Raw genomic sequence first — 14,694 nt, 5'->3', positions numbered from 1 at the left:
TTTTCTACCAGCTCTGAATTATTTTTGCACTGATTCTCCTTTCACATTCATGCTTGTGAAAGGAATATGAATGTCTCTTTTGCATATAGAAATGTACAAAAATATATGCAGGTGCAATGTAAAAATTAAGAATAAAACTGCCTGAACTCTTGACATAATTTTGAAAATGATAACACACATTACCTATCTAAAAAAAAAAAAAAGAGAGAGAAAAGATCTGGTAAACACGTTCACGTGGATTTTCTTGCCATGGACGCTAGAGGTCGCTGTAGTGAAAGGAAACGGTGACCTCTAACTAGTAACTAAATTATTTCCCCGATCTCTCACCATTCTTTTTGTTGTTGAAGGTTTCTTCTATTTCATATTAGTATTTGTACTGCAGTTTTATTTGCAGTAGAGTTAATAAATTGTCATTCTTATTAAAATTACAAACTATTTTCCATAAACCTCAATGGTGGATTTGATAGATTTTAATCTTTGGGTGTAAATGAATCGCAGCTCCTGTGGCGTCAATATGTGTGGAGGGACAGAAGTGCCAAAATACAAATAAGTTATTAAATTGTTACTTACAATGCTGATCCTTTGCTTCCAGCAGGTGGCAGCAAATGATGGTGCAGATAAATTTGAATTGAGGAGTTGACTATATTACACATTTATGAGAAGCATGTTGAATTTGTTTTTTTTTTTTTAGGTTTAGGATCTGATCAAATGTTTAATAATGTTTTGAGTAATGAGGGGGAAAATGAGGGCTGACGATGGAGTTTTTAAAAAATGGTCCCTTTTCCTGTTTTTATCTTTAATTTTAAAAATCTTAATTTGATTGGTTGTAGATCATCAGAAAACTTCGATTTGGTGGAAAAAATTACAGCATTGACGCTTTAAATGATGGTGTATCTTTAGGTTTTTATTTTTTTATTTCTGACCTGCAGACTTTGTTTTTCTTTCTAAGGATGACACATACATGTACATATGTAAGCTTTTTTTTTTTAAACCAACAACAAAGTATAACCGGTTATAGAGTAAAATAAATAAATGTGTGGTTGGTTTTCTGGAAAGATTATGTAGGTTGATATAAAAATTACTTTTGTATGACATTCATTACATATTTCACAAAACTCAAAGAAAAATAAGATTTTCAGATTTTTTTTCACAGTTGTAAGGATAATTATTTGATTTTGATTAATTGATACATCTCTAAATGTGATTAATCTTTTGATTAATGTGATTAATCAACTGAAACTAATGGTTTCAGTCATTTGAAACCATTGCAGAGCGATAATAGCCTCTCTGTTTGATGCACCGGAAAGAGGAAAAGTGAACTTTTCTGGGCACTCCATGAATTTGTGACCTTTCCCCGAAACAAACAAGCGCACTCATGAACCAGAGGCCATTTTACCATTTAAAAATGTAATATTATAAATATACAACAGTTATAAATTGAGTAATATTTATAATACCTGCTTAAAAAGTGAGCTATAGTTATCCGAGGAGCATTTACAATAAACAACATTGACATTAGTGATTCATTGTCATTTTGTCACTGACATCAGTTAAGCAACTTTCATTCATTTTTTCCCCACTAATGCATATTTCTCAGCAGCTGATGCCTCTCAGTGAACCATACAGCAGAGTTATTGTTTGAGCGCTGATGTATTCTGACTGAGCATCAGAGTGACGGTCCACTCGCAGCAATATTGAGACAAAACAATAGACCCACATAATGCCCTGAGATGAAAGTGGCCACTGTGAAAACGGACAGAGGCGGCGTTTCACTCGGATCTGGAGGCTTCACTGAGTCTGTGTGTGAACATGAGGTCACGCTTACGTTTGTGTAAACTCGGCTGAAAGTGGCGTCAATGAAGCCCACCAGTCGTGACTCTCTACGGTTTTCTACCCACTGTGGTTGACTCAGAGTTGATGGAGCAAGTGATGCAGTTTCAGAATCCTGGGTTTGTTTGGAGCCTTAAAATGTGTTGAAACAATGAGATAATGCATTGTTATAACACTTTGTTTCTTTGTTGATGAATCAGTAATGAGTAAGGAAAATAATGTCAGCTGAATATTTCAAAGATAAATGTGAAGACAAGTAAAAAAAACTGCTTTTGACTGTAACAATTGCATTTGGAAGTATATAACAGAAAGCAGAGTATAAAAACTGAAAACTTGAATGTTTAATTTGAAAGTAAAATAATAATACATCATTTTATGATTTTTATTGTTTTTCTTTTTTTAATTAGCAATTGTCATAGTGATTACTTAAAAATAATACTCAAGTCTGTTGAAAACTATTTATACTGAGGATGCACAAAAAACTGACAATTCAAAAAATGAAGGAAAGAAAATACTAAATAAAATAAAAATTATTATTTCTAGTTATTATTATTAGTAGTAGTAGCAGTAGTAACTATTACAATTTTAATATAAAAGAATTCTTAATATTATGACAACCTTATTTGTAATAATCTTAGAAATAATAAAAATTATGTAATTATTTTTTGAAATAATAGCAATTATTAATATATCATTCTATTTATATAATAACAATAGTAATAATAGTAATTATTATTGTTATTTAGTAATAAGATTTTTTTTCGTATTAAATATGTTAATAATAATGACTATTATTATTATAGTAATATAAATATTATAATATTATATTAGAATAATATATTGATAACAACAACAACAACAACAACAATAATAATAATAATAATAATAATAATATCCAGTTCTGTAACATTTCACCGGTTGATGCAGATGGACACTTTTTTATTTTCTAGGGCAACATTTCCAGACACAAATAAAATCCTAAGCAATTCACATTTAAATTAGAATCAGAATGAATAAAAGCCTCCTTTGCATGCGTCTGTGTGACTAATGGGAATTCTCCTCTTTTTCCCTTTTCCTCGCCCGCTCTTCACGGCAGCAGCATCTCGCCGCCCTTATTTCCTGCCATTGTTCTGCACATACAGGATCACATATGAGGAAGCTGTCAGTACTGCCAACGCAGCAAAAAATACAGAAAAACTTGATTTAACTTTTCACACCACAACACAGAATGAACAGTGGGTAGAAATAAACATGTACTTTCTAAACCTGTAATCCTTTCTGCCGGGGCTGTGATTATGTTTCCATAAAAGTATGATTTAAGTGTCACAGCCTCTTCAAATGACAGTGTTAGAGAAGAAAGCCATGAAGGAGAGGACGGTAAAATAAAGTAAACCTATCTGCAATGGTGTTCTTGTTAACTACGTTTACGCTTATTGTAGACGTTTACAAGTTAAAATCTCCCAGCTGTAAGAACTGTAAATGCTTTAGTCACTATTCCACTGAAGTTATTTAGCTTTGCAGTACAAGATAAAACATATATACATATCACATGTCTGATGTCACGTTACTTCCTAAAATGACTCTGGACATCTTTTGGTGTAATGTGACTGGACAGCTCCAGCATGTACTGAGTTGTGCATAACTTATGTAATAAACTGAGGAAATGTTCATGCTGGGTTTCCTTCATTCTGCCAGAGAACAATCACACTGTCTGTACAAATTTTACATCAATCAGCATGTTCAGTCATTGTTTTTAGATAACAATTACTGCGGGAAATTAAATAATAATAATAATAAAAAACAAACAGTTTTACTGCATTAAGTAATTTTTAATGCTAACCTTAGAGCTAATATGAGATTATGTGTGCAAGGTGAATAAACTAAGGCTTTACATTGAGTATTTTGTGTTTTTGAAGAGATTAAATCATCTTGTAAAGCATCATGTGCTCTTTAGTATTTGATAGAGAAGCTATTAGATGCTTTCACATGATAAAAACAATACAAAAGAGTATATAAGAAGACATCTAAACCTGTTAGAGTAATATACAGAATGTAATGAATATTATACTCAGGAACAGGACACAGGACAGAGCAGAAACAAAACACAGTTGTTTTTGCATGTATGGTGTATTTGACTGAACTCATGCTGGTCATTGTATGCCTCTATATTTCTATTTCCTCTCTGTCTTATCTGGGTAGTTTTATTCAGCTGTTTCATAGTGAGTTTTCTCCAGATGTAATCATTAAAGTTTGCGTAATTCCTTAAAAATCTTAGGCAATTAGTTAATTTGTACATCCAATAAAATAAAAATAAATCCAAGAAACCCAGCAAATTTCTTCAGGTGAGAAGGTAAACTTGGAAAACAATGTGCGTTTACATCAATAGAAAATAGGGTAAATGCCTATTATATTGATATACACGTATTAACCTAAAAACGCCTGAAAGATGTAGTTCAAACTCATACTCAGCTTGATAAATTAATTAAGAAAATATACTTTATTAATGTAATGAATACCAAAAATTATTATTTTGTTAGGTAATAATGAGTTCCTGCAAACCTCGTGTTTTTTTTAAATTTATTTATTATTATTTTTTTTTTATTCAGGCATGCGCGGGGCACTTCTCTGTAAATGTGGGTGGCGTTGATTGTATGAAGGCACGGGAAGGCGCAGAACAGCTCGTAACGGCTTGTCCCGTGTGAAACGTGATGACAGCTCCCCGTACGGAGACCCACAGTCACCCGTGGAGCACCGTGGGCCACTTTCTACCGGCACCATGCTCTCTTGACCTCTGGGTTCGTCCAGGGAGACGCGGACTCGGTTCAATCCGTGGGGACGCGTAGCTGCTGAAAAAAGTTGTGTCGCTGAGGGGAGGCAACTCTGCCACAACACCACCACCTCCTCACACATCACCGGCCTGAAGAAGAAGTTGGATATCTAGTCTGACTGGGTCTAACGGCCAGATCCAGGGATTTCAAAAGCGCACAGAACAACTCGCAGGTAAGAAAAGCTACTAAAACTGAATACATTTAACCGTAACCCAAACCCAGGATGAACGACGTGATTTTTTTTTTTTTTTTTTTTTTTACATGAACAGCTTCAGCTTGGTGGGCATTTTCACGTTGTTTTCCCCCTCTTCTGCTAAAGTAAATGCGCAGCAGACGTAGTTTATTCTGCATCCTGTGTTGAACGGATCAATGGCGTGAGGTGAATGGGAGTGAACACCACTAATGCTGCAGACGGAGAAATCTCCCTGCTGGGTGTCAGCTGTGGCCTCTGCTGTCAGTGGTTCCATTATGTGAACACACAGTCTAACACAAACTCTAATCACAAACACCTAAACCTTATAGTTGAGATCAGCTAGTTGCACAAAGTCAGGAGATTCATTTTTTCCTCAATATTAGTGTTTTGTAGCAGTTGTATATAGTATGATGCAGTGCAGTGAGAAACTGTTTAGTCTCAATTCAGTTTAAAAATTCAAAGATATGTCATAATTCCTATCATTTAAATGTCTAAAGAGATTTGTGGATGGTGTTGTTAGCATGTCAGTCTCATGACATGCTAACAGCTCAATAGCTAGACAACAGAGACAATATTTCACAGTAATATGTCCCGGATGACACTGTCAGTTGTTGGCAATCACTGCTAATCCACCTCATTTACTTTTGCCACTCCTCTTTAAATCCTTTTGAGACGCTGGAGTAGGGGATATGATTCCTGCCCATTATGATTGATGGGAGAGATGGTTTGAACTTCCTGTTTCTCTCTCTGCATCCTTGGAGTTTCCTTTAGGATTTAACTATAAATCTAATAATAACTCCCATCAAGCATTTGTAATAACTGCCAGGGAGTTTTTCACATTGCTGTGGAGGAATTTTGGCAAGTGAGGTTTGTAGTACTTGGAGACATTTTGGTAGGTCAGCCACTACTGGGAAGATGATCACTTATCGTTGTTTCTCTATTTGTGGAAAATGGCTATCTGTGTGGTTAACTGGAGCCCTGCCTTAGAAATTACTTTGTTTATATCAGGACATTTTGTGGTGTTTTTTTTAGATTGCTTAGTCTATTTCATATAGTCAAACAAGTTCTAGTTAAGGGATTTCTTGATTCTTTTGATCTTGTATCATTCGGGGCCAGCTGTGGTTAAAAATTGGTTAATTATGGTTAATTCATTACTTATATTTACATTAGTTTAATAATTTGTAGCATGCTTGTCAAGAAGTAAAACAAGAAATTAATTATTCTAGAATTGCACTGCTAGCATGTTCCCTTTTGTTCTTTTGTTAATTTTTTTTTGTTTGAGTTTTGCTTTTTAAAACAATTATTCTAGGCTTGCATTTTGTGTACTTGAAAGTATTTTTACTTTTACTTTTTTTACATCCTGACATTTACTGATGCTAGCATACTAATAATCCGTCTTTAGCATCTCAGAAGTTCAAATAATAACTGGACCATAGCGCTACTTTTTTTTTGTTTGTCTTAATAAGTTGAGTGAAAACCACACAGCATTCTGGGGGATGTAGGCAGAGGAGATGCCTAACCTCTCACTAAGTAATGTTGGTGGCATCAACTAACTCACTCACTCTCTGGTTACCTAGCAACTCACTCATTCTGTAGTTACCTAGCAACGACCTGTTGGGTAACTTGCGGAGCAGCAGTTTAAGTTTTTGCCACTTTCCCTCATAAATGAACAATTACGTAATGGAGTGAAAACTGTGGAGAAAACAGGAAAAGTCACGCCACCAGTTTGGTATTTCAGATGTTTAACTAAATGCATTAATAAGTATTAAAATGCGGTGAAGACAACTTGCAAAAGTTCAAACTGAGCATCAGAGTGGCAGAGAACAGGGATTTAGACTGCCAGATGGATGGCGATCAAAGAAAGACAATAGCTGCTTAATTAACCAACTTGTTAGAACCGAGATTTGCAGAATACCATTTCTGAACACAGAACACGCCGTAACTTAAAACAGATGGGCTACAGCGACAGAAAACCACACTGGGTGCCTCTTCTGTCAGCTAAGAACAGGAAACTGAGGCTACAATTCACACAAACTCACCAAAACTGAATGTTACCAGATTGTAAAAACATTGCTTGGTTCAATGAGAGTAGGTTTCTGCTGTGGGAGTTTAAGGAAGGGTCAGAATTTGGTGTAAACAACATAAAAGTATTGATCAATGATGTAGCATAAGTGTGGGTTGGTTGCCATTGTCAAGGTTTTGAAATGTTGCAGTTTCAAATGTGTATTTTTTCCAATAGTTTACGATCCTTTTAATGAGATGAAGAAAAGAGGAATCAATTGCTCTGCCTTTCCCGTCCTCTGTGTTTTAATCTAGTACTCATCATTCCTACACTATTTTCTCTTGTCTGTTAGAAAGTAAATCAGCTATTTTTGGAAATCCGTGGCTTGGAAATGAAAGGATCACCAACTATTACTGTTATTAAGATAAGAATACACATAACTAGAGCAGGATAAGTAGCAGACTGCAAATTTGCTACATGAGCTGATAGCAGGTCTAATTAACCAGCTTTACTTCCAGTTTTATTTCATTAAGACAAACATGAGTTTATCTAACACAATAAAACTATTTACTTAAAAGCTAACTTTGTACCAATTAAGCATAATTTAAATGCCACTGATTATTGTTAAGTCACTTCTGAGGGCTAAATATTGTCCAACACAGGACTAGCAAGGCGTGCCTAATAAAGTGCCTGATGGCTTTACATTTTTTACGCACTTGTAACATTATTAGCAGATCTAATCCATTGAATTGACACCTAGCATAGGCCATTATGTTTTTTTTTTTTAAAAGCTATAATTAACGTTGAGGAAAAATATTAGTGTCACAGCATTTCTGTGTAACAGAATCCTACAACAAATACGAACAAATATTCTGAATGAATAAAGCGAGAAATGTTTGGATGTTGGAAAATCTAAACTGAATTAAATTATTAAAATATTGTTGAAGCTGATAAAAAAAGCTAATGATAATCATATAATACAGAAGATTATATGATAATTCAAGGTTTCCCCCAGAAAACCTGCTAAACCTGGTGGTTGCTAAGGCTTGCTAAGCCGCCAGGCCTCATCTAGCGGCCCGTCGTGTTTTTCAGTTAAAATTTTTTTAAAGTTGACTGGAAATTTGAAAATATCACTTGATAATCATGTGATATTGAAAAATTGGACGATTAACACCTGAACACCAACTATAAATCCATACAACATTTTAAAAAGACTTAATAAATAAATAAGTAGTGCTTAGCTTGGTGGGGGGCACAAGTAAAGCCTGGTGGCCCGCCAGGCTTATAATACAGTGAGGGAAACCCAGTAATATCATAAGTATAAAAATGTATGTAAATGTTCCAGAAATATTGCTTAGTTTTGAAAATAAGTAGAACTGAACCTTGGGGGACACCGTTAGCTTCACAAAGGATGCTGGAGAAGAGAACAGTAGAGAGATGTTTGTTTCCTGGCTGTTAATTTTAAGGATTTATGTGGGTTTTGCTGACAGTGTTGTGTAACATAAACAAGGAAAAACACACTGCTAGATTCAAAATGTAAGTTATGTTCAAAGTGAGACATGATAAGACTTTGTTTGTTCAAATGTTTGCTGACACAACCAGCCAGAAATATTTTTATTTAACTGTTAGAACAAGCTAATGTCACCTGAGATGTTTTTAAAAATGTGCTTAAAGACTTTATCCATCTGAGTTTTACCACAAAACAGTTTGATTCAGCCTCACCTCTGTGCTTCAGCAACTCATAAAGGTTTTCAGTGCATTTCTTACACTGAATTATTGAAGACTAACAGGGTCAGACATCTGAACATGGTAACGAAGAAATATGAGATCAGTGTTTACCTTTGTGTACATTACATGTCTCTCTAGCAACTTATAGCTGTTTGCTTAATAAATCTGATAAGTTGTTCTGTTTGTGCAACTCAGAGCTTAAACAGACAGTTCATCTTGACATACTGGACAAAAGTTCCGGTTAAAGTAAAAAAGATGTTATCAGTTACTGAAAATACATGAAACGGGTAGTGAAAAACTCTATTCGCTGAATTAACTTAGACATTTTTATGTTGTTCATGAAACTAGTTTATATATAACAATTTTTTAAAACTTTTTATTCTAAATGTTCAGTGCATGCATGTCACTGTACTTTAACTGCTCTCCTTTCAGCCTTATGTTTGTCAGACTTGCATTGTTTTTCATTAATCAGATGACAACTGAACTAGTTGTTATGTTTGCATTGATTTCATTAAAATCTAACAAGTTGAGAGCTAGTAACCAAGTACCATTAATCAACAGATGTGTGTAGATAAATAAATGACAATACGTTCAAACATTTTACACTCTGCCATTATAAAATAGTTTATAGTTCACCAAATGTTATTTATGTCACTGACAGTATCTGAATTATATTGTTTTATGCATTACGTCTGAAAGGATTTATTTTAAGAAAGCTGTAACAATTACAGGTTTTCTGTGGCCCCTTTTATAACTTATATGTTTTGCAAAGCTCTGACCCATAAAATGTGAACAAGATCTATAATTAAGGAAAGCACTTCAGGGTTTCCCCCAGAAAACTTTCTAAACCCGGTGCTCGGGGCGCTAGGGGAGTCATCCAGCCGGCCGCCATGTTTTTGAGTTAAAAAATGTTTAAAGTTGACATCAAATTTAAAAATATTACCTGATAGTTATGCATTATTCGAAGACTGGAAGATTAATACCTAACCACCAACTATAAAGCCTTAAAAGAATGGCAATAGTTAAAAAACCCTAAAATAAATAAACAATTCTCAGCCTGGTGGGGGCACAAGTAAAGCCTGGTGACCCGGCAGGCTTATTATACACTGTGGGAAACCCTGCAGTCAACTTAATTTTTTCCCCTGAGTTTCTAGCTGGTGTTAAATATTCTTAGCAGCAGAGCTAAGTCAGATTCACACCTTGTGTGAGAGCAGTTGTTGCTAACCACACTGCAAAAACAAAAATGGAGTATATAGTCAAATTAAGTGTGTCAAACTTAATTTATTTACATTTGTTTAAAGTGACAACTGAATACATTTACTTGGATAAAGTTAATTTGATTACTTGTAACAAACTAACTCATTTTTTTTAAAGTCTGATGACCTGTTTTCTTTTTTCGGAGCAAGATTTAGTTAAAATGTTCAAATTATATTAGCCATTAGCATATGTAGCATTAGTACTTGCAAACAGAGGTGTATCTGTGTATTTTCTGAATGTAGATGCTTATCTTAACTCTCAGATTTTTAAAAATTTGTATTTGTTTCCAAATCTCCAATAAACAAAAGTTGAAAGCTGAAAATGATAAAGCAGAACAACTTTGCTATAAAATATTCAGCCTTATTTTCTGCTCACTACTTTTTTAAAAGTTGCTTGATTAACAACAAACATCTTCACAGAAAATAATTTTATGACTTTTGTGTTTCTTCTCCATTTTAATCACCTCACTCACACTGAAAGCAGCTAACTTTAAGATTTTTTCCAACCACATCGGCACCGAACAGCATGGTTATGAGAACACGTTATAAAAAGAAGCAACATTCAGTTTTTATGCTCCTTTAATCTGGAACAAACTTCCAGAAAACTGCAAAACAGCCAAAACAACGACTTCCTCTAAATCAAGGCTGTTTTTGATTAAAATAACTGGAACATCATAAACTGTAGTCTGTTTTTTAATCTGTAGTGGTTTAGCCTTTACTTCGCCACTTCTATTTAATGCTTTTTGCTTGTTTTTCCTTCTGACTGCATAAAGCTCTTTGAATTGGCTTGTTGCTGAAAATGTGCTCCAGAAATAAAATAGTCTTGTTTATCTAAATGTGGCAGTGGTAACATTTTATTATTGTGTTGATAAAACACACCATTTACAGATTATGTGTTTAGTAAGACACATGAAGGGAAATGTAGACACTTTAAACTCAATTAAAACGTCACTGGAAGTTGAACGATGATCAGAAATATGGAAGGTTTCCTCCAGAAAATTCGCGAAGCCTGGTGGTTGGTACATTTTTTTTTAAATTGACAGAAAATTTGAAAATATGACTTGATAATTATGTGTTATTGGAAGATTAATATCTGAACACCAACTATAAAGCCTTAAAATACAAACATTGTTGAAAAACTTAAATAAATAAGTAATGCTTAACCTGGTGGGGACACAAGTAAAGCCTGGTCGCCCGCCAGGCTTACAATACATTGAGGGGAACCCTGAATATGGCAAGCATCAACTTTTCCAATAAAGATTACTTGATTTCTATTTGAGTAAATAACATGAATTTTAACCATTTTCACTTTCCATTTTTTATATTATTTTTCATGGATACTTTAAACATTTCCGAACCAAAGTTCTCATGGATATTCAAAGTTTTACAGCTTTTTCTAAAATCTTCGATGTTAGATTTTATTTTATTTTTTTTTGGGAGCAGGGTTTCCCCCAGTGCATTATCAGCCTGGCGGGCTACCAGGCTTATTTATTTAAGTCGTTTTAAAATCTTAGCATTTTTTTTTACAACTTTATAGTTGGTGTTCAGGTATTAATCTTCCAATAACACATAGTTATAAAGTGATATTTTCAAATTTCCTGTCAACTTTCAACATTTTTTAACTGGAAAACACGACGGGCTGCTGGACGAATGACTGCCCTGGCGCCCAACCACCAGGCTTAGCAAGTTTTCTGGGGGGAAACCTTGTCGGAGGAATAATTTCTCTGACTCACCCTTGATCCAAAGATATTATTGCTTAGCTCTGCGGTTTAGCCATCTTGTCCCATTAGCATTTCTTCCTACTTTGTAGCTTATTACAGTATAATCCATTGAGGGATTGGCATTCCAGTATTTTGGCAATACCTGAATAGATTATTGCAGGGGTGGATTATAGCAAGGCTTGTCCTCTAAGATGATTCATAAATGCATTAGAAAAACTTTTATAGAATTATAAAGCAAATAGATTTTAGCAGAGTGCTCTGGAAATCTCTCAGCATTGTCCTCAGTTCACCCCTAAATCGTATTAAAGTTTGGATTCCTGTATTTTCTGGGTTTCCCCACATTTCTCTGTGAATTCATGATGTTTCTGCAGCTATGATATGATCCCATGTGAGAGATCTGTTGTGTAACAGCTCATATGCAAACTATTAGGACTGGGCTGTGTTTTTAAGGGTGCGGCATATCCTTGGGCACCTCTCTGGGGTCCTCCTTATTCCATACAAACGGTATCTATGGCAACACATCCTCGGCCCCTTTCGCAGCAAACATGCAAGCTGTTTCCTTCTCCCTCTGTGGAAATGTTTATGCAAAAGAGAAAAAAAAGGAAGGCTTTTCCATCCGCCCGGCTCCTGAAAACATGTGCGTGTGCGTCATACAGTCTTAAGTCATTGATATTTTACATGTGCACGCTTTGGAGGGGGAAAGGAATGAAGAATATGTGACCAGAGGGAAATTATGGAACATGAAGGCAATGTCAGGATGAGACGGGATTCGGAAAGCGGCGTGGCGATGTTCCTCCGCCTGAGGAATGCTTGTGTGCTGGCCAGACTGCTGCAGAGATGCTGGAATGCAAACTAAATGAAAATGTGAAGACCGAGGTGGATTTATGCAGAGCGGCGCTCGAGCCAAAGAAAGAGTGTTTCCAGTTGCTTTAAACAAACCCACCCAGGGATTTTCCTACAATCAGCAGCAACCTCTGCAGCTTTCCAGTACCTCCTCTCAGCTGTTAAAGACAGTGGCTTAATGGTGCACAACATCTCAAATGTTCCAGGTGGTACACACAGACCATTCCTATTCATAAAGGTCAGAGTGGAAATTCTGGAAAGGACTCAGGTAAACTGTCAGTAAGACGAGGGACATTTAGGAACTGTATTCACATTGTTTAAGCAAATTTAAATTGGGGAACTTGGAGAGCACCTGAGAAAAGTGCCAGCCCATATTCCACTCTAATGAAACTGGTAAAGACAATAGAAGGACCAGTTTGTGCAAATCCTTTGTATCCTGCTCATCTTTCACCACTTCTCTGTTTGTGCTTACTGTGGTATTCACGCCTCTCGGTACCAAATATTTCAACAGCGTTTGGCGTATTTGACTCAGCTTGCCAGATGTTCTCTTTTCATCCAGCAGTAAAATGGAAAACATAAACTCTGGGCTGTATCAGAAGCAAAACCACCTTATGTTGAAATGATGAGTCCAGAAAATAATGCAAACCTCCAGGACTCTTCAAAGTTGAATTCACTTATTAGCTTTTTTCAGTTAACCATTTAATGCAGATTAATGAAACATAAAAGTACTAGATTTAGTTATCCAGAGTGGTGGTCGCCAGCTGTGGGCCCAATGTCCTGCATGCTTTAGACGTTTTCCTGCCTTTACGCCTGATTCAAATGATTAACCACTCATCATGTCATCAGGAGTGTTCAGTCAGGGAACACTGAAAGGTTGGTGGACAGGAGGCTCTGAGGAGTTCAACTCTACTGGTTAAGAGCAGTGAAATAGAAATCAACATTGTTTGACGTCCAACCTGCTGATTCCAATTTTGAACAATTTCAAATTTTGTTTGGTTGGACAATAAAATATACAGATCCAAGGAGAAAACCGGGTAAGCCTGGTGGTTGTGGCACTAGGGCAGTCCACCAGTGGCCAAACGCGTCTTTGTGTGAAAAAATGTTAAAAATTTGGAGGTGCACGAGCATAAGTTAGAAATAATGGTGCGGAGGCCAACAGGCAGGGACGATGCAATTGGCCTAGTTTAATCTGTCAACTATAGATCTGTCTTAATCCATCTTTACTGTCACTGTTACTGGTGTGTATATATAAAAAACCCAATTTAAAACAAACAATTCTTAGCCTGGTGGGGTGGCAAGTAAAGCCTGGTGGCCCGCCAGGCTTATAATACTCTGGGAGAAATCTTGCAGATGAATGTGTGAGAATTTAGTTTCAGTTCCCCAGTTTAATATTACATTGACTTTTGTTACTTTGCTTATGTCTGATTTTATTTTACTTTGTTTGTGAACTAAGTCATGAGTGCATCTAACAATGGGCAACTTATTAGTTTATTTAATCACTGAAGAAAGGGAGACATCTCAGTTTTGATGCTTTTAATTAACAAAAGAAACCTGCTGTTACTGGTTGACTGATTGGTGCATCAGTTTGTTAAAACCTTCTTGATGAATGATGTTAGTATTTCTCCGTGTCTAGGCGTTCATGCCTCAGTTGTCAGCGAAGACGTTACTGCTTACTTATATGAAGACATTTGGTGTTGCTTTCTGTTACCAAGACATCATCTTGGTAATCATCTACTAACTGGATCACTCCAAAACCCTCGTTTAGTTTTTTTAGAACATCTGATTCAAGGTTGGATTTGTTTCTTTGGATTATTGTCCTGCTGCATAAACAAAGAGCGATTAACCAAAAGAACACAGCAAAAGCAGTCCATGACGTCACATTTCCAGTGTTTCTGTGATGTTCTTTTTCTGAAATGTTGCTAGATTTACACCAGATGTAACATGGCTCACACTACCCAAAATGTTCCACTTGTCAGTCAGACTATCACCCCAAAACTCTTGGGGATCATTAAGATGTTTTTCCGCTGGAGTAAGACGGGCCTTTGTGTTCTTGGCTTTTTAACTCCCACATAATTTCCATCCATTCTGTTTCTTTTTTATTTCCTGAATCATGAACTCTGACTTTAACTGAGGCAATGGAGGCCTGAAGTATTTTAGATTTTTGTTCTTGGCTCTTTTGTGACCTCCTGGATGAGTCGTCAATGTGCTTTTGGAGCAATTTCAGTAGCCGAAAAACATCTGGGAAAGTTTACCACTCTTTCGTGTTTTTCAACCACTGTGCCGTGGCACACTA

At 35.8% G+C, this 14,694-nt stretch overlaps 1 protein-coding gene across 2 annotated transcripts in view; it reads left to right on the top strand.

Moving 5' to 3' along the window:
- The first annotated feature begins 4,471 nt into the window (after nt 1–4,471).
- dnmbp (dynamin binding protein) overlaps nt 4,472–14,694 on the top strand; it is a 72,725-nt gene continuing 62,502 nt past the window's right edge. For both annotated transcript variants that reach the window (XM_015033914.1, XM_015033913.1), the window contains exon 1: nt 4,472–4,830. The gene's annotated coding sequence lies outside the window, so the exon portion shown is untranslated. The remainder of the gene's footprint in view (nt 4,831–14,694) is intronic.

Source organism: Poecilia latipinna, unplaced genomic scaffold, assembly GCF_001443285.1.
Source record: "Poecilia latipinna isolate Pla-1442-1.1 unplaced genomic scaffold, P_latipinna-1.0 Scaffold282, whole genome shotgun sequence".
Taxonomy (NCBI): Eukaryota; Metazoa; Chordata; class Actinopteri; order Cyprinodontiformes; family Poeciliidae; genus Poecilia; species Poecilia latipinna.
The sequence above is the reverse complement of the archived record's forward strand: the minus strand, read 5'-3'. Positions and strand labels throughout refer to the sequence as shown.